Here is a 25370-nt window from a genome sequence, read left to right as displayed (position 1 = left end):
TCCTGCCTCAGCCTCCCGAGTAGCTGGGATTACAGGCATGCGCCACCACGCCTGGCTAATTTTTTGTATTTTTAGTAGAGATGGGGTTTCTCCATGTTGGTCGGGCTGGTCTCGAACTCTCGACCTCAGGTAATCCGCCCACCTCAGCCTTCCAAAGTGCTGGGATTACAGGCATGAGCCACTGCGCCCAGCTCCATGCCTTTTCTTTAAAAACAAAACTTTTCAATCCATATTGTTCTCTGGACCACTGCAAAGGAAAGGATGGGCCTTCCTATTTCTCTCTCACCCTGAAAGGTTTTGTTAGGCCGAGCCTCCTGCCTCCAGGGAGGTGAAGGTCGGTTTGGTCTAGGGATGTGAGGTGAGCTGTATGTGGAGACCCATGAAATGGAAAAACAAATGATTTTTTCATAATTGTCTTTGCTTTGCTGTGAGGTTACATTTTGTCCTTGAAAATACAAGCTATTGACTTTTCCCTCTGTATATACAAATCCATTTATAATCCTACTATTGCAGAAAAGTTAAAACTTTAAAAAAAAAGGAAGAAAGAAAAACAATTTGGCTACCGGGGAAGACATACAGGAAACTAGAACATGTGAGGATTCCATTAAGTTCCAGGATTAAGCTGGGCTGGTTTGGAGTGTTAATGCAGAAAAGACTAGCAAGGAAAGATCAATGGAAACCATCTGCTTCTGCGAGAGGGCCAGGTGCCACCCTGACAGACGGCCCTGAGTGTGGGCCTGGCACAGGGCCAGCTGATGCACGGCCGAATGGCAGAGAGCAGAATCCCTCCCCAGCATGTGTGGCAGCTGCCCAAACACAGCCAAGGCATGGCTACTGAGGCCTGCAACTCCTGACCTCCTGCTTTCTGAGGCTGAATTCTGCAGGGTGCTTAAGGCGTTAAGTGGAGGCCACTCCAAGGAGGCAGGCAGGAGGAGGGCTAGTGTTGTTTAGGAAGGGGTTCACTTGACAAGCATTCTTGGTCAGGCATGGTGGCTCACACCTATAATTCTAGCACTTTGGGAGGCTGAGGCAAGCGGATCACTTGAGGCCAGGAGTTTGAGAGCAACCTGGGCAACACAGTGAGACCCCTGTCTCTACAATTTTTTTTTTTTTTTTTGAGACGGAGTCTTGCTCTGTTGCTTAGGCTGGAGTGCAGTGGCGTGATCTTGGCTCACTGCAACCTCCACCTCCCAGGTTCAAGTGATTCTCCTGCCTCAGCCTCCTGAGTAGCTGGGGTTACAGGCACATGCCACCATGCCTGGCTAATTTTTGTATTTTAAGTAGAGACGGGGTTTCGCCATGTTAGCCAGAATGGTCTCGAACTTCTGACCTCAGGCGAACTACCCGCCTCAGCCTCCCAAAGTGCTGGGATTACAGGCATGAGCCACTGCACCCGGCCACTAATAGAGATCTTTTAAGTGTTTTCACAAAAAAGGGTAAATATGTGAGGTGATGAATAGGGCTTGATTAGGAAGATCATTTCACAATGTATACTTACATCAAAACATCATGTTGGCCGGGCGCAGTGGCTCACGCCTGTAATCCCAGAACTTTGGGAGGCCAAGATGGGCAGATCACGAGGTCAGGAGATCGAGACCATCCTGGCTAACACGGTGAAACCCCATCTCTACTAAAAATACAAAAAATTAGCTGGGCGTGGTGGCAGGCGCCTGTAGGCCCAGCTACTCGGAAGGGTGAGGCAGGATAATGGCATGATCCTGGGAGGCGGAGCTTGCAGCGAGCCGAGATCGCGCCACTGCACTCCAGCCTGGGCAACAGAGCAACACTCTGTCTCAAGAAAAAAAAAAAACAAAACAAGAAACAAAAAAAAATCATGTTGTACACCTTAAATAAATACAAGGTTTATTTGTCAATCATACTTTGGTAAAGCTGGGGGAAAATTTCCCTTGATCTTTGGCCTGTTAACTGTTTTGAGAGGTGAGGGCAGAAAGTAGTGGCTTGGCATTAGCTTGGTGTTTCCAGTGAACCTTTTCTCTCAGTCAAAATGGATGCATATGTCAATAATGCATCTTCCTTTTCAAGAAAATGATTTTTTTTTGAGACGGGGTCTCACTCTGTCACCCAGGCTAGAGTGCAGTCGCAAAACCATGGCTCACTACACCCTCGACGTCCCAAGAGCAGTGATTATCCTGCTTCAGCCTCCCCAGTAGCTGGGACTACAGGCACGCGACACTATGACTGGCTAATTTTTGTAATTTTTTGTAGAGACGGGGGTTTTGCTGTGTTGCCCAGGCTGGTCTTGAACTCCTGGACTCAAAGAGTCTACCCACCCTCTTCTTCCAAAATGCTGGGATTACAGGCGTGAGCCACTGTGCCTGGTGAAAATGATTCTAATCCATCCTGGCCCATGGCAGTACGTGTGGATGGCCACGAGTCTCACCCCTCCTTTCATCTGTGCCCTTTGTCATGTGACTCTGCAGTGCCTTCCCACAGCTGGTACGTTGATCTAACCTGGCTCTGGACATTGTCTCAGGCACGTGTTTTGCTTTGGCCAATGGGCTATTAGCAGGCATGACCCAGAGGCTCGAAGTGGCTCATGCATTGGAGCTTGCTCTCTCTTAGGCCTCTGCCATCTCCACGATATTTTTAAATTTTTTATCTATTGATTTAAAGAGACAGGATCTTGCTCTGTCTCCCAGGGCTGGAGTGCAGTGGCACAATCACAGCTCACTGCAGCCTCAACATCCTGGCCTCAAGGATCCTCCTGCCTCAGCTTCTGGAGTAGGTGGGACTACAGGCGTGCACCACCATACCAGGCTCCATCTCCATGAGAGTATGTCCTGGCTAGCCTGCTGGATGATGAGAAACATTTAGGGCAAAGCTGAGTTGAAGCTTGATCAGCCATCATCCAGCTGCCTCCCAAACATGTAAGCAAGTTCAGCCGAGATCAGCAGAGCCACCTAACCAACCATCCAGATCCACCAACACTCACTGTTGTATGCTCTGAGCTGAGTTGTAGCAGAAGCTAATTGATACATCCAACAGGCTAGAGGCCCTGAATTTGCCTTGGGCATACATGGGAAGGAGAAATTGGCTTTTCACACGCTTTCCAGCCAACGCTGCCCCACTGATGATATGTGTAGAGGAATTGGTACAAATTTGTCTCCCATTGCAGGAGGCCCAACAGCAGAATCCTGGGAGATTTCAGTGACCCAGGGCCACAAATTATGCCATTTTGGAACTATGTATGACTTTATAATATGATCACCTATAAAACCTTAAGGGCCCCTTTAGAAAAATGTTCAAAAATCACATGTGGGCAAAAAGCTCCGTATATGTAGCTAGAGCCAGCTAATGTTTGTTTTAGAAACTTTCCTGTTTCCTGACTTGCAAAAGTTCGCCCTTGCAGACTCAGCAGGGTAATAACACTGGTATCTGCATTAATGTCCTATGTCTATAACTAGAATCTCTTGTATCCACATAGAAGTAATTGTAGTAGTTCTCACAGCAGGGTCGTAATTCTTAAATACTTAAAATATTATGTATGTTGTCTCTCCTGATGAAGGGGACATTTTTTCATCTCGCTGTTAACAAATTTAGATTCTCTCAAGTGATTGAAAAGCACTTTGCAAGCCTAAAGTTCTATAAAAACTCTAAGTAATAGCAACAATAAAACCTTATTAGCCATTTCGGGCTCTGAATCAAGATTTTCAATTCTTGGCATCTAATTAAACGTTTTACATTCTAAAGGAACACGTAGCATTATACCTCGCTCCAAACGCTTCCTTTCCTGACTGGGATTAGAAAATTGGTCAAGACTTTGTAAGAGACACACAAATGCAACTCTAAATAAACATGTCTTTAGTATTGCTTTCAAACATTACAAGCCTCAGTCCTGGCTAATGTTGCTAGCTGCTGGTAGACCTTGGGGTTGGGGGAAGTCAGTTCGAAAGCCACTGTTTTTGGATAACCTACGATGTCATTGTTGCCTTAGGGGCATTATCTTGTTAGAGCCTCACACCTATATTATGAGGCAGGTAGAATATTATCCTTTTATATATATATATATATATATATATATATATATATTTTTGAGATAGGGTCTTGCTCTGTTGCCTAGGCTGGAGTGCAGTAACACAATCACAACTCTGTAGCCTTGACCTCTTGGGCTCAAGCGATCCTCCACCTCAGCCTCCCTAGCAGCTGGGACTACAGGCATGCACCACCACACTTGGCTAATTTTTGAATTTTTTGTAGAGACGGGGTTTTGCCAGGTTGCCCAGGCTGATCTCAAACTCCTGGGCTCAAGTGATCTGCCTGCCTTGGCCTCCCAAAGTGCTGGGATTACAGGGCTGAGTCACTGAGCCTGGCCTATCCTTAATTTATGGAAAAATGAGATACAAGGGCCAGCAAAAACCTATGAGTTGAGGCTTCAAACTCATCAGCCTTAGAAACCGAAGCACTCTGCTACAAAATCCTAGATTCTCATATGCCTTGTTCTGCAACTCTCTTGATGTAATCTATGCCAGCTCTGTCCAATACGGTTGCCTAAACTGTATTGTGATTAGTTCAATAGAATGGGCGATGTGGCTAGTCCAGTCTGAGATGTACTATGTCAGATACACCAGATGTTAAAGACAGTATGAACAAAAAGAATTTAAAGTACCTTATTTTCATGCTGATCACAAATTGAAATGATCCTATTTCGGACACATTGGGTTAAGTAAAGTATATTGTTTTGGTCAATTTCACCTGTTTCTTTTTACTTTTGTGTATATAGCTATTAGTATTGGAGATTACATATGTAGCTTGAATTCTATGTCTATTGGGCAGGGCTGCTCTATAGGAAGAGAGGTAGAAAAGATCAATGTTGGGATAAAGCAGTCCAGTGGACAACCTTCCAGGCCTGTCTCCAGGTTGAAGGAACTGAGTGGGGAAATTATTCCTTAGAATTAAGCAGCAAATGGGCTTGAAAACCAAATACAGCCATGCTCTTTGGATTGGAGTCGAGAGCTACAGACCGTGTCCCAGCGCCGCCTGCTAGCCTGCCATGGTGAGCAGCCACTTCCGGCATGAATACATCTTTGTGACTGGGTTCTCGGGCCTTTTTGGGTTCCTTGGTGGATCTAGTTGCCAAGAGCTGGTGGAATCTATAGTGAGCAGCTGAGAGAAAATGACCACAAAGAGGGGTAGCACAAAACATAGCTCTGTGGCTCTTGGACAACCTCCTGACAGTTCAGAAAAGGTACTGAACTTTCTCAGGGTCCCTGTTGCATGCTGGGCTTTCCAGGAAGTAGGACTCTGAGGTGGACTTTAGTGTGCGGGAGGTTTATTAGGGAGCGCCTGTGGGATCCATGACTGAGGAAGGGAAGAGAAGAAAGCAAGAGTGGGCAGAAGGAGAAGTCGAGCTATGATGCAGTCTTTAGGGAAGTCTTAGCCCACTCTATAAGGAGGCTGAAAGATTGAATGACCCTTGGAGCCATCCCAAGATGGGATAAGAGGGCTGAGCCTTAATTCCCCTTGTCAATCAGTCATCAGATGTGGGCTATCCTGGGAAAAGATGCGGCCCTGGCCATAGCTAAGGGCCTGATGGGGATGGGGGAAGGGTGTCTGCTGGTGGCATTCTTTGAAGCTAGGGGAAGAAGTCCTTCATTCCAAAAAAAGGGACACAGCTGGCGTCTGAATCTGGGTCCCCTAACTCCTTGTCCAGCACTGATTCTCCCATTCTGCCCAACCAGAGGATCCAAGCTGTTGTTCAGAGCAGGACATTTATACAAGGCCAAACCAGAATAATCAGGATCTGGAGCCAGAAAGGCACTTTGCAGAGGAAACAGACTGTGAGCTTTCTAATTCTGCTCCTCTTTGCAAAAGTGCCCATTGTCTCACGGGACGTGTCAATCCTGGAGCGGTCAAGGATCATGGGAGGCTTACTAAGGATGCAGCCAAGATCTGCTGTGAGTGTGGGCCAGTGAGCTTTGCTGTGTCCTCTTACGCAGATGGCTCTCTAACCTCAGCCAGCAGTGTCATCAATCTAAGAAGGCAAACACGACTCATCAAAACAAACATGGTCATCTCAACTGCTGGAGAGGCAGGAGCTCCTGTACCTGCACACTCAGGAGAGCAGCGTGGTTGCTCTTGAGTTGTGTCCTTTGCCTCTCATTTTTGGCATGGTTTCCCAGCAAGAGGCCCCCGCTCATATACCAAGTACATGTTCAGGTCAAGGGCCCTCAGTGACGGCAAAACTCTCAAAAGAGGTTAGGAAGGTGATCAGTTGTGGTGGCTGCCCCGTGCTTTCTGGGGGGTGTGTTCTGAGCAAATAGTGTTGGCCTACAGGGCTGTCAAAATCTTGGGAGGCGGGTGGGAGAGAAGGGGGCAGTAGTGTCCAAAACCAGCTTGGAAAATGAAGGATTGGATCCAGCAAGGCTGACTCTTCTATTTCTGTCATTGTTTTTCTTAGGCAAGTTGCCCTTTTTTGTTATGGTTAACACAGGAGTAATTCAGCCTTCGCAGGGCCCCAGCAAAACCAGATGGAACCATATCTCTCCCGGACAGACGGGGATCAAAGCTGGGTTTTCAGATAAAACTCTGTACAGAGCCCTGAGGGAGGGGGTATGGAGAAACGCACGCGAAATAGAAGCCAGGTAATGAAAGCTCCAAGCAGAGCAGCACATAATCAGGCAATTATTGAACTAAGACTATAGTTTTAAGTCCTGAAACTTCTGGGTCAGAAAATTCTTCTAATAATAGTTAATAAGAACATAAGTTGTCTAGAAGACGAACTGCAGGTTACAGCTGAGTTAACAAACAAAAACGCAGATTTGTGATGACTTTAACCAAAAAGAATGGAACAATAGTAAGTGCACTGAGGCTTGGAAAAGGGGAGAAGGCACCGGCAGGAAACAGGAAAAACTCGCTTTGCTTTGATTAGCTCTTAATGAGTTTTTGACTGAATGTAGAGCACACTCTTTTACCACCATCTTGTGGCCAAATACAGAACTGCAACCTACTTAGAAGGGTCTTTTTCTCCCCTTCCTCTTTTTCTTTTCTTTTTTTGTTTTAAAGAGACCATGGATGCTGCTAACCCCCCTCCTCTTTTTCTATTTGCCATTCTTGTGCCTCAGTCCCTAAAGTGGAAGCCGAGTGATTGGATTTGCCCCACCGTTTCACCTTTGTGGATTCCAAGTCCCAGCTCTATTACATGATAGAACCATAGCCTTTTTTACCTCCATCAAGGCCCTTGGCCCTTTCTTCCCTCCACCAAGAGATACACCTCCCAGCATGACCGCCTGTGGAAATGTGTGTGCTGTGTGGTGTGTACCACACATGTCAGGGGTGACACTTGACGAAGACCCAGGCAAAGTGGGGCCAGGAACTTACTAATTTTGAAATTCCACTTTAAGTAACAGTATATAGGATTCTAGGTACACATTTTAGTATGAAAAGAAATCACAAGAAATTCTGAATTTTGAAGAGTTGACAAGTACCCTAAACCTCACAAAATTCAGACAATGTAACAAAATGTTTTTATTAATTAACTGCCTAACACACCTCTATAGTAGTTTTTAATCTTGCCATTTTTGGCTGCATACCGGTTGATCGATTTTCAGTGGGATCAATGATTCCAAAAATGTGTGTGTGTGTGTGTGTGTGTATATATACATATATACATATATATACACACACACATTTAATATATATATTATATAGTTAATCTGAAATTAGGGCATATAAGGGCAATTCAAATGCCTTCTTAAATTTCCTCTACATTGTGCAGGGCTACGTAATTATGTAATCGAATTACTCTTATGGGATAAAAATTGACTCGTTGATAAATATGTTTCTTTAGGGCATTTTGCTGTGTCAGTGGCAATTTGGCCTGCCGTTTCATCTGGAACTGCCAGACTTCATCAGGACAAGGGACGTCAGGTACTCCAAGATGCAGTCCAATTCACTGGGCTGGATAAAACATGTGACTTCACACACAGACCTGCTTTCTGTTTTTGTACTGATGTAGGTTTGTGCCCTATAAACCAGGAATTCTGATCCATTCTATTTCACATACATTCCATCAGAAAAGAAAAATGTATGGTACATTCATAATTGTATACATTTCATCACCGAATATATTTCAGATAGTGGAGAATTTCCGTTTTGTCTAGGCTTGGATGGCAACTGAATCCTCTGCTTACAAATTTTCATGTCTGAATTTTTCACAGAGTAGTTTCTGACTCCATAGTTTTCAAACCTTGTTTCTCTTCCACTATACTTCTGGTTCTGGACACCATAAGATGGATTTACACTGAGATCTAACCTCTGGGCCTGAACCAACTGGAGAGTCGATCCAGTGGGTGGTGAGAGTTTCCCAGAAGCCATTCTGACACTGGGATAGCTAGTAATGTCTTAAAAGTACACACGAAAGGCCAGGCACGGTGGCTCACACTTGTAATCCCAGCACTTTGGGAGGCTGAGGCAGGTGGATCACCTGAGGCCGGGAGTTCAACACCAGCCTGCCCAACACGTTGGAACCCTGTCGCTACTAACAATATAAAAATTAGCCCGGTGTGGTGGCACAAGCCTGTAATCCCAGCTACTCGGGAGGCTGAAGCAGGAGAATTGCTTGAACATGGGAGGCGGAGGTTGCAATGAGCCCAGATGGCGCCATTGCACTCTACTCTGGGTGCCAGAGCGAGACTCTGCCTCAAAACAACAACAACAACAACAACAACAAAACAGTACACACAAAATATTCCACTAAACGTCACTTAAATATATCCTCATCTCAACTTCCCCTTAGCTGGATATATATAAAAAAAACCCCAGTCACTCCAATGCAACCTGATCTGAGGGTGAGTATGGCCACCAGGAAGCAGTAGTAAAAGGCAACAGTGGTCATAGGTAGATAGACATCTAGATAGATAGATAGATGATAGATGGATGGGTAGATAAACAGATAGGTAGCTAGATAGATAAGGTACTTTCTTCCTTCAAGAATCTTGCAGACATGGCTGGGCATGGTGGCTTGCACCTGTAATCTCAGCACTTTGGGAAGCTGAGGGAGGAGGATCAATTGAGCCCAGGAGTTCAAGACCAGCCTGGGCAACATAGGGAGACCCTGCCTCTATTACAAAATTAAAAAAAAATTAGCCAGGTGTGGCGGTGTGTTCCTATGGTTCCAGCTACTCAGGAGACTGAGTCAGGAGGATTTATTGAGCTTGGGAGGTCGAGGCTACAGTGAACCGTGATCACATCACTGCACTCCAGCCTGAACAGCAGAGTGAGACCCTGTCTCAAAGAAAAAAAAGAAAAGAAAAAGAAAGAAGTTTGCAGACCAGTTGAGCATTTAAAGATGGCATGTAAGTACCTATGGTACAAGACAGAAAGTGAGGAGAGCCTTAGAAAGGATAAAGATAAACAAAAGCAGAAACAATAATGAAAAACTACCAATCATTGAATGCTTACTGTTGTGGTCTGAATGTGTCCCCCAAAATTCACGTGTTAGAATTTTAATCCCTATGCAAGAGTGTTGGGAGGTGGGGCCTTTGGGGAATTGTTTAGGTCATGAGGGTTCTGCCCTTGTGAGTGAATTAATGCCACTATAAAAAGGGTTAGTGGGAGTGGGTTCACTCTCTTCTGCTCTTCTGCCACATGAGGACACAGAGTTCCACAGAGTTCATTCTTTTTTGTCTTTCCACTTTCTGCCATGTGAAGACACAGTATTCCTCCTCTCTGGAAGACACAGCAACATGGCACCGTCTTGGACCAGAGACCAAACTTGCCAGCACCTTGATCTTGGATGTCCCAGCCTCCAGAACTGCAAGAAATCAATGTCTGTTCCTTATAAATTACCCAGTCTGTGACATTCTTTTATAGCAGCACAAAGGGGACTAAGACACTTACTGTGTGCATATCATTTTCTAAGCATTTTACACCTATAGTTTCTTTTAAACCTCAGAGAAACTCTACCGAGTAGGTACTATTATTTTTTATGTTTTTGAGAAGGAGTCTCGCTTTGTTGCCCAGGCTGGAGTGCAGTGGCACAATCTTAGCTCACTGAAACCTCCACCTCTCAGGTTCAAATGATTCTCTTGCCTCAGCCTCCCGAGTAGCTGGGATTACAGGTGCTCGCCACCATGCCTGGCTAATTTTTGTGTTTTAGTAGAGACAGGGTTTCACCATGTTGGCTAGGCTGGTCTCGAACTCCTAACCTCAAGTGATCCACCTGCCTTGGCCTCTCAAATTGCTGGAGTTATAGGCATGAGCCCCGCACCCGACCTGGTACTATTATTAACAGACCATTTTACAGATGCAGAAACTGAGGCTGAGAGAGGTTTCATGAGTTATTCAAGGTTACGTGGCTAGCGGATGGCACATCCTGGGAGCAGGGAGACTTACTTGTAGGAGGCTGGGTGACTCTCAGAATAGCTGGCTTTGGGGACAGTGATGCCATTTGCTGAGATGGGGAATGTAGGAGGAGAGTACAGAAAGGAGTATAGCAGGAGAAGCCAGCTTAGGAAAATGGTGAGGAGCTCAGTCCTGCCATGATGATTTGAAGTGTCTGTGGGACATCCACGTAGAGATGGTGGGAGCTAGTTGGATATATGAGTCCAGAGTTCAACACAGAGATAGAGAGAGAGATCTGGGTAGGAAATGGATGGTGTGGGTCATTCCTGTGTAGTGGCAGTCAGCTCCAGAGGAATGACTGAGGTCCTCTCAGCTGCGTTGGCTGCAAGAACAAGCCAGGCTGTCAACCCTGGAAGTGGGCAGGGGAAGAAGGAATGGCCAGAGGGGAAGCAGAAAAGTGTTTCAGGGAGTTGAGGGAGGAAAGTGTTTCAAAAAGCGCTCATGGTCACAGTGGTACACAGTGCAGATAAAGTTTGGGTCATCTGGATTTAACAGCAAGAAATCCCTGGTGTCTGAGTCTGAGTTGTTCCAGAAGCAGATCTCAAGAGAAGGGCTTGAGAGCAAACAGATTTAGATTTCAGGAGACTCAGAAAATATGGGTTTGGGAATGGGGGTGTGGGACAGGAGAGAGAAGCCAGCAATAAAGGGAGTGTCACCAAGCCAGTTCCCACTGCAGGCAACTGGCGCTCAGTCCCAAGGGGGACCTCTGAGAGACAGTGTGGAACACAGAGCTCAGTTCTGTCACAGGCTAGGTTCTCAACAGGCAGAAACTGAAATGGAGTTTGGCATGCAAGATCGTCATTAGGAATGTCTGTGGAAGGAGGAGGAGGAAGTGGGGTTGGGCAGAGGGAGGGGTTGAATTGCAAAACTGGCCTGTTGAAGCCTGGAGCCATCGTGGGGAACGCTGAAGTGCGTCTGGCCTGCCAGTGCTGTCTTAGAGTGGGATGAAATGACCAGTCATTGGCTGTGGGCTACCCCCGGGGAGGAAGTGCCTCTGGGCGAGGTGGTTCTTGGCAGCTGGATGGAGGCTGTCTGCTCAACTGGGGCAACGAATCTCTCCTTGGAGGGGAACCTGGAGGGCTCATCTCTGTGCCCACCACATTAGCCCACTTCGGAGGTTGAGGAAGCTGCGGTATTTATACACCTGAGCATCATCAGTTGAAGTTGGCCCTGCTGCTCTGTTGTACACACAAGCAGTAACACTTCACGGCTTCACACAGATAGCAGCAATCGGAAGCAGCAGGGGCACACGAAGAGGTCAGGCCTGAGCCGTGTGGGTGGGGCGCCCCCAGGTGGATGAGGGTAGTTGCAGTGAAGCACTGCTGGTAGGGAGGAAGCCAGCTGTGGTTTTGTCTCTGCTGTGTGACTTTCACTCCTGTGGCCATGGCTGATTGATCCATGAGAAGACACCTGACCCACAGTGGGCCAATCAGAACACTTCCCTGGGATTTTCAAACTGGAACTAATGAAGGCCAACAAGTTGAACCTTCCCTGGGGGTGGGAGCCACATGATAGAAGGCTCTGGAGAAGCTAGGAGTCGCATGGAGGAAAGAATGCCATCACTCCAAACAGAGAAGCTCAGAGAAAAGAGAGTGTGGGGGCCACAAGAAAAAAGTCTCGGGGGATCCTGGTGGCCCAGCTGCACCTCTTCCCATCTTCTCTTCCCACAGCCCTGAGGTATTCCCAGCATCCTGCCAATAAAACCCCCCATTGTGCTAAGCAAAGCTGGGCTGAGTTACTGGTTCTTGGAGAGGCGAGTTGGCCGGTAGAGTTAAGGAATGAGTGGGATGGGAGAAAATATTGCGAGTTCAGATGACTTCTAAAGAGCTGACAATGAAGAGGGCAGAGAGAGAGAGGGGCGGGGAGAGAGGGAGAGAATGCAGAAACTAGATGAGAACACAGGGTCAAGGAAGGGTTTTTTATTTTATTTTATTTTTTTTAAGACGTGGAAAACTTAAACATGTTTATGTGCTGAGGGTAAAGAGCCAGTAAAAGCAGCATAAATCATAACAACAGAATGTACTAAAATGAGGCAGAGGGACAAAGCTATAAACGCTTTAAAGATAAAGGAAATATGCCCTCAATAAAAATGAGGAGAAAAAGCAGAAGGGACACAGCCCTTGCAGTGGAAGGCAGGCGTTGATTGTGGCCTGAGCACCCATAGTGAACACACATGGTCCCGGCAACCGCTTACTCTGGAGACAGAAGACGGTTCAAAACCCTTAGACTCTTGCTTCTTTCATCTCCTAGAGGCTCATCCAGGGCACTCGAAAGGGGCCCTTTAGAAGCAGTTATCCGGTGATGAGGAGGTGACATGTTCATTCAATCTTATACACATAGCCTGGGTTGCTGACTCAAGACCACAGTTGAGAAGATGCTGCTGGAGAATCTGAGATGGAAGATGTGGGAGAGAAAGGAGCTGACTGCTGGGCTGAGGTCCCTACATCACGGAGGAGGTGGCGTCCAGAGCAAAGGAGATTAACTGCAGATCAGAGGCTTGCCGTGAGACAAGAGGGAAGGGAGAAAGCTTGTGTGTTGGTGGGGTGGAGGACAGGAAAGGGACTCCATTTTCTTTGTAGAGTCAAAAGCAAGGGCATCTGGAGAGTTATCAGGAATGGGTTAGACGTATTATTTAGGAGGGATTTTGACTTCAGGTAACCAAACACCCAACTAACAGTGGCTTAAACCTCTACTGCTTAGCTAGCAAGAAGTCTGGAGGTAGACAGTTCCAGGGCTTGTCCACGGTTCATTGGTTGCATTGAGGCCTCAGCTCTGTCAGCCACTCTGCTGTGCCATCCTTAGCTATTTCTCCCTATGCTTGTCACCTCGTGGTGTGAAGATTGCTGCTGCTGCTCCAGGCATCAAGTGCCTGTTTAGGATAGGAAGCCATGGACAGTCAGGTGGTGAGAAAACTTCTCCTCACTGCTTTTTATTTTTCCTTTTTATTATAAAGGAAGAAAAATTCTCTTCAGGAGACTCCCAGGAGACTTCCCCTTATTAGCCAGAACTGGGTCACAATCCCATCACAGAGAGTATTACCTGAAGTTAAAAGATTTTTGCCTAATACCCAAACAAAACTGGGTTCTGTTAGCTGAAAAGAGGTGGAGGTATATCTTGAGCAGACAGCCCTAGGGTCTGCTACAATGAGGTAGGGAGCTTGAGCAGAGGGAAATCGTTTTCAAATAGCCATGGAAGAGAAAGGAGAGAAAGAGATCATTGCCCAACTATGGTAAGGTCCAGCTGGGGGGGTGAGGCCCCACGTAAGAGAGGCAGCACAGCCCTGGAAAAAGTCAGCAATGCCGATCTCTATCAGATGCCCCCAAAACCCTGCAATATTGAATGATCAAATTGCAAATAGAGTCTCATCATGTATGACCAACACTCGGGGTCCAGTTGCAGGAAAAAGAAATCACTCCAGTTATTTTAAGCAGAAAGGGATTTAATTCTGGTGATCATGTTTTAGTCCGTTCAGGCTGCTATAACAAAACATCATAAACAAGGTACCTTACAAACAATAGAAATTGATTTCTCACCCTTCCAGAGGCTGGGAAGTCCAAGATCAAGGCTCCAGCAGAATCAGTGTCTGGTGAGGGCCCACTTCCTGGTTCATAGATGCTGTTTTCTCACTTTGTCCTCACATGGCAGAAAGGGCAAGGTAGCCCTCTGGGGTCCCTTTTTATAGGGGCACAAATCCCATTCATGAGGGTTTCACCCTCATGACCTAGTTACCTCTCAAAGGCCCTACCTCCTAATACAATCATCTTAGGGGCTAGGATTTCAACATCAGAATTTTGGGGGACAAAAACATTCAGTCTATTGCAACTGAGTATTTGCAAAATTGGTGTATAGAAGGGAAGATGAGGCTTTGGGATGGCCCCCTAAGAATGACTATCAGAGTAACAGCACAGACTACTTGCCTGTTAGGGGAGCGACTCTACCTCTACCTCAATCAGGAAGGTGGGAATTAGAAGGCTCTATGGGGACTGGTGACTTCAAGAGCATGCTGCTTTAGCGGGGACCCAGGGATTAGGAAGGCACTCATGCTGTTGCTGCAACTGCCAACTGACACTCATTAGGCTAGTGTTGGACACTGGAAGATTGCTGCAGAAACTCACTGGCCCTACAATCATGCTTGTCAATGGGACATGGCCTCCGTCTTGCACCACCTTCCAAATCATCTGAAAGAGCATCTAGTTGATAGACTTGAATTCACAACCAGAACCCTAGCTCCAAGAGGGTCTGGTAAGTGCAGATTTTAGCACTCTAGACTCTGCAGTAGAGGAAGGTGTAGAGAAAGAGTGGGGGGATGGATGTCAAGAGAGCAAATGCACCACATCTGCTACAACTCTACTAACTTTTCCTGGTCCTGAGGCTGCTCCGAAGAGCTCTTTCATACTTCAGATCACATAAAGCTTTCATGAATGTTTCTTTTCCTTTTTTTCCCTCCTCCCCTCTCCACCTCCACCTTTTTTTGAGACAGGGTCTTGCTCTGTCACCGTGGCGGGGGTGCAGTGGTTCAATCTCAGCTCACTGCAACCTCTGCCTCCCAGGCTTAAGCAATCCTCCCACCTTAGCCTCCTGAGTAGTTGGGACCACGGGCATGCACCACCATACCTGGCTAATTTTTTTGTATTTTTAATACAGACAGGGTTTCACCATGTTGTCCAGGCTGGTTTCAAATTCCTGGACTCAAGCAATCCACCTGCTCAGCCTCCCAAAGTGTTAAGATTACAGGTGTGAGCCACCATGTCCAGCCCCTTTTTATTTTTAACTGTGCCGAAGAAAACCCACATAACATAATATTTACTACCTTAACCATTGTTAAGTGTATAATTTAGTAGTGTTAAGTATATTTACGTTGTCATGAAATAGGATCTCCAAAACTTTTTCATCTTGCAAAACTGAAACTCTGTACCCCTTAAACAACAACTCCCCACTCCCCCGACCAACTCCTGACAAACAATATTCTACATTTTGTTTCTGTGAATTTGACTACTCTACATTATCTTATATAAGTGGAATCATACAGTCCGGTATTTTTGGTGACTGGTTTCTCTTCGGCGATTGATTCTTTAAAAAGAATCAGGCTAGCATTACAGCTCTTTTAGGATTTGCCTAGCATGTTTTTCAGTTTTTACTGGAAAGACCCATCTCCCCCCAAATCAGGCTATCAAAATTTGCAATGAACAAATAGGACCCAGCTTATATTACAAATCTTTGCTGTGATGAGCTGAAACAGGAATATTCTATGATGTCAATAACATAGCTACAACGCAGCAGCCCAAAGGCACCCCTTTAAGCAGATTTTATAATAATGTACATATTTTTGTAACCAAGAATGAGCATGAAGTTCTCAAAATGAGTGGTCCGGGAAGCCCTTGCTATAGCTGGGAGAATGCTACAGTCTCAGTGAATAGCATGTCCATACATTGTGTGGTAGGTGGAATTCTGAGATGGCCCCCAAGATTCCCACCCCCAGAAGCACACGCCCTATAGATTCCCCTCCGCTTGGGTATGGGTGGGACTCATGAAAACGATGGCACATCACTCCTGTGATTAGGTTATGCCTTATTGCCAGGTTGACTTTTTTTTTTTTTTGAGACAGAGTCTCTTTCTGTCACCCAGGCTGGAGTGCGGTGGCACAATCTTGGCTCACTGCAACTCCCATTTCCTGGGTTCAAGAGATTCTCCTGCCTTAGCCTCCTGAGTAGCTGGGAATACAGGCAAGTGCCGCCATACCTGGCTAATTTTTTATTAGTAGTAGAGATGGGGTTTTACCATGTTGACCATGCTGGTCTCGAATTCCTGACCTCAGGTGATCCACCCGCCTCGGCCTCCCAAAGTGCTGGGATTACAGGTGTGAGCCACCACACCTGGCCAGCTTGACTTTAAGAAAGGGAGATTATGGCCAGGCTCCGTGATGCACACCTGTACTCCCAGCACTTTGGGAATCTGAGGTGGGCAAATTGCTTGATCCCAAGAGTTACAGACTAGCCTGGGCAATGTGGCAAAAGCCCGTCTCCACAAAAAATTCAAAAATTAGCTGGGCCTGGTGGTGTGCACCTGTAGTCCCAGCTACTTGAGGGGCTGAGGTGGGAGGATCACTTGAGCCTGGGAGGCAGAGGCTGCAGTGAACTCTGATCATGCCACTGCACTCCAGCCTGGGCAACAGTGAGACCCTGTCAAGAAAAAGAAAGAAAGAGAGAGAGACAGAGAAGGAAGGAAGGAAGGAAGAAAGAGAGGGAGAAAGAAAGGGAGGAAGAAAGAAAGAAAGGAAGGGAGAAAGAAAGAAAGATTGGTTACCCTGGGTGGTTCTGACCTAATCAGGCGAATCCTTAAAAGAGGCTGGGCTCCTCCTAAAGCGAGGGATTCAACAGTTGAGAGACATTTGATGTCAAGGAGATTCTGTTAATGGCATTGAAGGTGCTGGACCTACCTGAAAGAGGCCTTGAGAAGCTGAGAGTGACCCCTGACTGACTGCCAGAAAGAAAATGGGCACTACAATACTACAACTGCAAGAAACTGAATTCTGCCAAAAACTTTTTTTTTGAGATGGAATCTCGCTCCTTCACCGAGGCTGGAGTGCAGTGGTGCAATCAGCTCACTGTAGCCTCTGCCTCCCGGATTCAAGTGATTCTCCTGCCTCAGCCTCCTGAGTAGCTGGGACTACAGGTGCACGCCACCACGCCCAGATAATTTTTGTATTTTTAGTAGAGATGGGGTTTCACCACGTTGGCCAGGCTGGTCTCAAACTCCTGACCTCAAGGGATCCACCCACCTTGGCCTCCCAAAGTGCTGAGATTACAGGCATGAGCCACTGCGCCCGGCCTATTTTATCTAATATTGATAATATTAGAACATATCTAATATTAGATAATGTTAGAACATAATTCTTTTTTTAGGAAAATATTTTACTATTTATTAATTAATTTATTTAGTTTTGTTTCAATAGTTTTTTGGGATACAGGTGGTTTTTGTTTACACGGATAATTTCTTTAGTGGTGATTTCTCAGATTTTGGTGCAACCATCACCCGAGCAGTGTACCCTGTACCCAGTATGTAGTCTTTTATCCCCACCCCCCCCCATCCTTCCCCTCGAGTCCCCAAAGTCCATTATATCATTCTACGGCTTTGCATCCTCGTAGCTTAGCTCCCACTTATAAGTGAGAACATACGATATTTGGTTTTCCATTTTTGTGTTACTTCACTTAGAATGGCCTCCAGCTGCATCCAAGTTGCTGCAAAAGCCATTATTTTGTTCCTTTTTATGGCTAAGTAGTATTCCGTGGTGTATATATACCACATTTTCTTTATCCACTTGTTGGTTGATGGACATTTAGGCTGGTTCCATATTTTTGCAATTTCGAATTGTGCTGCTATAAACATGTGTGCGTGTGTCTTTTTCACATAATGATTTATTTTCCTTTGGGTAAATACCCAGTACTGGGATTGCTGGATCAAATAGTAGTTCTACTTTTAGTTCTTTAAGAAATCTCTGGCTGTGCTCGGTGGCTCATGCCTGTAATTCCAGCACTTTGGGAGGCCGAAGCAGCCAGATCACGAGGTCAGGAGACTGAGACCATCCTGGCTAACACGGTGAAATCCCATCTCTACCAAAAATACAAAAAATTAGCCGGGCATGGTGGCAGGCGCCTGTAGTCCCAGCTACTTGGGAGGCTGAGGCAGGATAATGGCCTGAACCTGGGAGGCGGAGCTTGCAGTGAGCCGAGATCGTGCCACTGCACTCCAGCCTGGGTGACAGAGCGAGACTCCATCTCAAAAAAAAAAAAAAGAAATCTCCGCACTGCTTTCCACAGTGGTTGTACTAGGTTACATTCCCACCAGCAGTGTAGAAGTGTTCCCTTTCCATCACAACCACATCAACATCTATTTTTTTTTTGATTTTTTAAAATTATGGCCATTCTAGCAGGAGTAAGGTGGTATCTCATTATCTCATTGTGGTTTTAATTTGCGTTTCCCTGATAATTAATGATGTTGTGATTTTTTTCATATGTTTGTTGGATGTTTGTATATCTTCTTTTGAGAGTTGTCTATTTAGAACATAATTCTTAATCCACCAATTCATTCTTTTTTTTTTTTTTTTTTTTTTGAGACAGAGTCTTGCTCTGTTGCTCAGGCTAGAGTGCAGTGGCTCACTGCAACCTCTGTCTCACAGGCTCAAACAATTCTCCCACCTTAGCCTCCAGAGTAACTGGGACTACAGGCGTGTGCCACCATGCCAGGCTAATTTTTTGTATTTTTAGTAGTGACAAGGTTTCACCATGTTGGCCAGGCTGGTCTTGAACTCCTGATTTCAAGTGATCCACCTGCCTCAGCTTCCCAAAGTGCTGGGATTACAGGCATGAGCCACCACACCCAGCCTGAATTACTTTTCATATATAAAAAAACCTAGGTGACCACCACTCAGTTCAAGATACGGAACATTTCTAACACTCCCTAGAAAGTTCTCTCATACTCCTTTCCAATCAATACCCATCCCCCTTTTGCCACCCAGAGGTAACCACCATTGTGACTTTTACTACCATGGATTAAATGTTGCCTCTTTTTAAGCTTCATACAAATGGAAGTGGATAGTATTGACTCTCATATGCCTGGCTTCCTTCTTTCAGTAGAATGTATGTGTGACTCGTCCATGTGGCTGCCTCTATCCACACTTTATTCTGTTATATCCCATCATATGAATATCCATTCTGTTGATGGACATTTGGGTGATTTGAAGCCTGTGCTGTTAACCACTGAGCTATGTATGAAATAAGTATAATATTAATCTCCCGCTGATTGGCTTTGCTTGGACTTCACTTTCCCAAGGCTGGTAGAATTGCTGGAGTGGATTCGGCATCCAGGAGCAGGCAAGGGTGTCTGAGGCCTCTCAGGGATCAGGACCCTGGCTGAGGCTGGCGAGGGCAAGAGACAAAACACCCTAAGGACAGCCCAGCCATATCCCAATCCTGGCTCACCGTTCAGGGCAGCGAACGCCCAAGGTGAATTGTTTTAAAATCTCCGTGGTGACCCAACCCCCTTCCTCTTCCTCCAGCAGTTCCCGGGCAGTCCCTGAACTCCCACTGATGCAGTATTCAGGGTTAGGAGGGGTTGTCTGGCCTCAAAAGCCATTTGTAAAGCTAACAAACAAATCACAAGGCAAATTGAGGCCAATCAGTTTCTGGGTGAACCCGGCAACAGTTCCACTGCAGGCGTAAGGTTGGTATTGCTGATGCGCGGGCCTGTGGGGTCACCCACACAAAGCCTGGAGAAGTTTTATGGGCCCTTGGTGGACTTGCACGCCTGCTACAGTGAACATGCTCAACAAAGGGCCCCTTTAAAGAAGAGAAGTTTTATGGCCTTCACAGCAAGCTGGGGCTTGTTCTCCAGCTTCAGGGAGGAGGCAAGGGAGAGGGTGATTTACAACCGCTGGGGAACCTCCCTCCTGTGAACTTCTCCGGGTTAAACCTGCATCTGGTGGTCTCCAGGAGCCCGCAGGCTGAGCTACAATGAGCAGCTGGGGGTGACAGCTTACAGCCGCAAAGCTGATTGAATGCCTGGAAAACAGGACTGATGGGCAATCTTAAAAAGAACGGGGATTATTCAGCCTGGAGACGTAAACATGAATACCTACACTCAAATATATAAAAATATATAAGGGAGTCTTTCCCTGAAGTTGGTGGCCAGCTATTCTCCAGCTCTAGGAAAAAGAGGAAAAAAAAATCATCAAGTGAGGAAGTGGTTTTAAATTCCAGCAGGAGGGATTAAGGATGGAAAACAACAAAAAAAGCAAAGGTCCGACAGTGAGAATTGGACATTAGACTGGGTTCCCACAGAGGCTGCTGGAATCTTCTCTGCAGAGATGTGCAAACAGACTAGACTCTCCACTGTCTGGATGTCTGGAGGCTGGAAGTGCCCAAAGGTCAAGAAAACACAGGATGGCTTCTCAGGTCGCTTTATTACTGCACTGTTGTCTTAGTGTGGCCTCCCCCAGAAGCAGACCCTGAGATGAGGGTGTGGGTACAAGTGGTTCACTTGGGAAAAGATCCCAAGAAGCACAGTGGCTGCCTGGGGAAGTGAGACAGGGCAGGGAGGGATGCCAACAAAGGGTGACCCAAACAGCGAGTTACTTCTTTCTTTCTTTCTTTTTCTTTCTTTATTTCTTTCTTTCTTTTTTTTTTTTTTTTTTTGAGACAGGGTCTCACTCTGTCACCCAGGCTGGAGTGCAGTGGCACGATCTCAGCTCACTGCAGCCTCCACCTCCCAGGTTCAAGTGATTCTCTTGCCTCAGCCTCCTGAGTAGCTGGGATTACAGGCACCCATCACCACACCCAGCTAATTGTTGTATCTTTACTAAAGACGGGGATTCACCACGTTGGCCAGGCTGGTCTTGAACTCCTCACCTCAAGTGATCCACACGCCTTGGCCTCCCAAAGTGCTGGGATTACAGGCATGGGCCACAGCACCTAATCACTTCTTTCTTTTCCTTCTTACTTCTTTACAAAGGCTTTATTTTTGATCTTATACCTTTTTAAAATTTTAATTGACACATCATAATTGTACATATTTATGGGGTACAGTGTGATGTTTTGATATATGAACATAATGTGTAATGATCAAATCAGGGTAATTAGCATATCTAGCACCTCAAACCTTTATCATTTCTTTGTGTTGGGAATATTCAAAATCCTCTCATCTAGCGATGTGAAAATATGCAATACAGGCTGAGTGCAGTGGCTCATGCCTGTAATCCCAGCACTTTGGGAAGCTGAAGTGGGTGGATCGCTTGAGCTCAGGAGTTTGAGACCAGCCTAGGCAACATGGCAAAATCCCATTCCCTAAAGAAAATACAAAAATTAGTCGGGCGTGGTGGCATGTTCCTGTAGTCTCAGCTACACGGGAGGCTGAGGCAGGAGGATCACTTGAGCCTGGGAAGTCAAGGCTGCAGTGAGCCATGATCACGCCACTCCAGCCTGGGTGGCAGAGTGAAATCCTGTCTCAAAAAAAGAAAAAAAGGAAAATATACTATACGTTATTGTTAACTATAGTCACTCTACAATGCTATAGAACAGTGGTCCCCAACCTTTTTGGCACCAGGGACCGGTTTCATGGAAGACAGTTTTTCCACGGATGGTGGAGGTGGTGGGGGATGGTTTCGGGATGAAACTCCTTTGCCTCAGATCATCAGGCATTAGTTAGATTCTCAAAAGGAGCATGCAACTTAGATCCCTTGCACGCACAGTTCACAGTAGTATTCGCACTCCTATGAGAATCTAATGCCGCCACTGATCTGACAGGAGGCAGAGCTCAGACGGTAATGCTCACTCACCCGCCACTGCCACTCACCTCCTGCTGTGTGGCTCAATTCCTAACAGGCTATAGACCAGTACCAATCCGTGGCCTGGGGGTTGGGGACCCCTGCTATACAACGCCAGAACTTATTTCTCCTATTTAGCTGTAATTTTGTATTTATTAACCAGCCTTTCCCTATCCCATCTCCCCTCTACCCTTTCCAGCCTCTGGTCATCACTATTCTATTCTCTGCTTCATGAGATCAACCTTTTTAGCTCCCACATATGAGTGAGATCGTGTGGTATTTACTTTTCTGTGCCTGGCTTATTTCACTTAACATAATGTCCTCCAGGCTCATCCATGTTGCTGCAAATTAAAGGATTTCATTCTTTTTTTATGGCTGAATAGTGTTCCACTGTGTATATATAATATATACCACATTCTCTTTATCCATTCATCTTAAACAGTGGGGTTCTTCTGTGGGAAACTGAGGCGCAGTTCCACTAGGGACTCTCTGGGAGACAGTGTGGAGGAGAATTGTTCTAGATGAGTAAGGGAGCTGAGTACTTATCCATCAACTTATTGGTTGAGGCTCATTCCTTTTCCAAAGAATCCTATTGTCAAAGACTTGGGTAAAGAACATTGAAAAAAAGACACTGCCCAGACCTTTCAAGGACTGTTGGTACGAACGTTGATGCCAGGGACACAAAACTCCAACATGGGGCCCCTAGTGGAATGGGAAGCACATGCAGGCCAGGTAATAAATAGAGTCCTGGCCCAGGTTTGACTGGCAGTGGTTCCATGGGATTCATGAACCTACCCAGTGGTCATTTCTCTGGTCCCTGGAATGGACATACTTAGTGGTTAGGTTAGCAGAACCTTCATCCATATTGGTTTCTTGGCCTATGGAGTAAGGAGTAAGGATGACCACAGAGGGAAAGACACAGTGGAAGCCTCTGAAATGCCCCCTTGTACACCAAACCAAGATAGTAAATCATCAACAATATCATACCCTGGGAGGATAGCAGAGATAAGGGCCATACTCAATGACATAAAGAATGCAGGGTTTGGCCAGGTGGGGTGGCTCACGCCTGTAGTCCAGCACTTTGGGTGGCTGAGGTGGGCAGATCACGAGGTCAGGAGATCGAGACCATCCTGGCCAACATGGTGAAACCCCGTCTCTACTAAAAATACAAAAAAATTAGGTGGGTGTGGTGGCACATGCCTGTAATCCCACCTACTCGGGAGGCTGAGACAGGATAATCACTTGAACCCGGGAGGCGGAGATTGCAATGAGCCGAGATCGCACCACTGCACTCCAGCCTGGGAGACAGGGCGAGACTCTGTCTCAAAAAAAAAAAAAAAAAAAAGAGAATGCAGAGTTTGTGGTCTCCAACACATCCTCATTTAATTCACCAGCTGGCCCCTAAAACAACTGGATGGATCAAGGTAGATATGAGTGAACCACTTACTCAAGAAGTAATCCCAATTGCAACTGCTTTGCTTGACATGGTATCTTTGTTCTGGCATATAGTTATATGTCCATGGTATGTTTCCATGGTACGCGTCCATGGATGGTATATGTCCATGGTATATGGTGTGTGTCCATGGATCTGGCAAATGCATTGTTTTCTATTTGTAGTGGCTTTCATTCATGTGGAATGGACAGCGGTAGACATGGATGGTCTTGCTCCAGAGCTATGTTATCTTTGCCAACCTCTCTTATAGTATAATCTGAAGGGCTCAGGACTATCTAAGCATTCTGCAAAATACCACATGGATGCACCATGTTGATGGCATCACATTAATCGAACCAGATGAGCAAGAAGTGGAAAGTACTTTGGAAATCTTGATAAAACACATGAGCTCCAGAGAGTGGGAGATAGATCCTATGAAAATTAGAGACCTATCAGATCAGTGAAGGTTTGGGGGACCCGGTGGACTAGGGCATGCTGGGCTATCCCCTGCAAAGTAAAGGACAACGACTTATTGCATTTCACACATCCCACCACCAAGAAAGGAGCACCATGTTTGGTAAGCGTCCTCAGAGTCTTAAGGTAGCATTTTTTTTTTCTAATTTTATTTTTATTGAGACAGGGTCTTGCTCTGTCCCCCAGGCTGGAGTGCAGTGGTGTGATCATGGCTCACTGCAGCCTTGACCTCTGGACTCAAGCAATCCTCCCACTTCAGCCTTCTGGGCAGCTGGGACCACAGGTACATGCCACCACACCTGGCTAATTTTTTGATTTTTTGTAGAGACGAGGTCTCACTTTGTTGCCTAGGCTGGTCTTAAACCCCTGGGCTGGATCCTTCCACCTCAGCCTCCCAAAGTACTGGGATTATAGGCATAAGCCACTGCACTCAGCCTAGGCAGCATGTTCTGCACTTGGGAGTGAGTACCCATTGACTAGGTGAAAGAGAAGGCTGCCAGTTTTGAGTGGAGCCCCAAAAGGGAAAGAGCTTTGCAGCATGTCCAGGCTGCAATGCAAGCAACCCTGTGACTTGGGCTATGTGGCCTGGTACTCAAGATAAGTATTGTGGGAAAAGATGCTGGATGGAGTTTATGGCAAACACCAATAGAAGAATCAAATTGTAGACACCTAGGGTTCTGGAATAAGAACATGCCATTTCAGAAAGCAACTCCCTGTGTATTACTGAGCCCTGGCAGACAGGGAGCATCTAAATATAGAATATCAAGTGACCATGTGATCAGAACTGCCCGTCATGAGCTGGGACTGTAAGACTTACCAAATCATAAGTTCAAACAGGCCCAGCAGCAATCCCTTGTATGATGAGAATGGTACTCCTGGATTGTGTACATGTAGGATCAGAGGGCACAAGTAAGCTACACAAACAGGTACTGTAGATGCCCATGCCATCTACCACTGCTACACCAGCATCTTTCCCTAGCTGACCTCATCTAGCCACATTTGGGAAGTTCCTTATGACCAGCTGATGTACAAGGGAAATAGCTTAATTCACAGATGGGTCAACTTGGTATGCTGGTGCAAGCCAAAAATAGACAACTGCCATGCTATACCCTACTCAAGGATGGCCCTGAAAGACAGAAGTGAAGAAACATCCTCTTAGTGGGCACATAATATGGTTTGGCTCTGTGTCCCCACCCAAATCTCACCTTGAATTGTAATAATCCCCATGTATTGTGGGAAGGAGCCAGTGGGAGGTAATTGAATCATGAGGATGGGTTTTTCCTGTGCTGTTCTCATGATAGTGAATAAGTCTCACAAGACCTGATGGATTTATAACCATCAAAGGAGGAGTTCCCCTGCACAACCTCTCTTGTCTGTCTCCATGTAAGATGTGCCTTTGTTCCTCCTTCACCTTCTGCCATGATTGTGAGGCCTCCCCAGCCATGTGGAACTGTGAGTCCATTAAACTTCTTTCCTTTCTAAATTACCCAGTCTTGGGTATGTCTTTATTAGCAGCTTGAGAACAGACTAATACAGCATAGATCTGGGTGATACACCTGGTCATATACCTAGTGCAGAAAGAGAATGGGTCTGAGGTAAGAAAATACACAGACTCATGGGCAGTGACAAATGGCCAGGTTGATTGGTCAGGATCCTGGAAGGAGAAAGATTAGAAGATTAGAGAAAGGAGTTCTGGGGAAGAGGCATGTGGGGGAACCTATGAAGGTGGAAACAAAGTGTGAACATCTTTGTATCACACCTAAATATTCACCAGAGAGCATCTAT

General features: G+C 46.1%; 1 non-coding gene across 1 annotated transcript; it reads left to right on the top strand.

The window, feature by feature from the left end:
- Positions 1–15450: 15450 nt before the first annotated feature.
- LOC112131143 (U7 small nuclear RNA) lies at positions 15451–15513 on the top strand. The gene has a single exon (XR_002913284.1). It is a non-coding gene; the product is annotated as a U7 small nuclear RNA (small nuclear RNA).
- Positions 15514–25370: the final 9857 nt, after the last annotated feature.

The sequence above is a fragment of the Pongo abelii genome, chromosome X, assembly GCF_028885655.2.
Source record: "Pongo abelii isolate AG06213 chromosome X, NHGRI_mPonAbe1-v2.0_pri, whole genome shotgun sequence".
Taxonomy (NCBI): domain Eukaryota; kingdom Metazoa; phylum Chordata; class Mammalia; order Primates; family Hominidae; genus Pongo; species Pongo abelii.
This window is presented reverse-complemented; position numbering and strand designations above follow the sequence as displayed.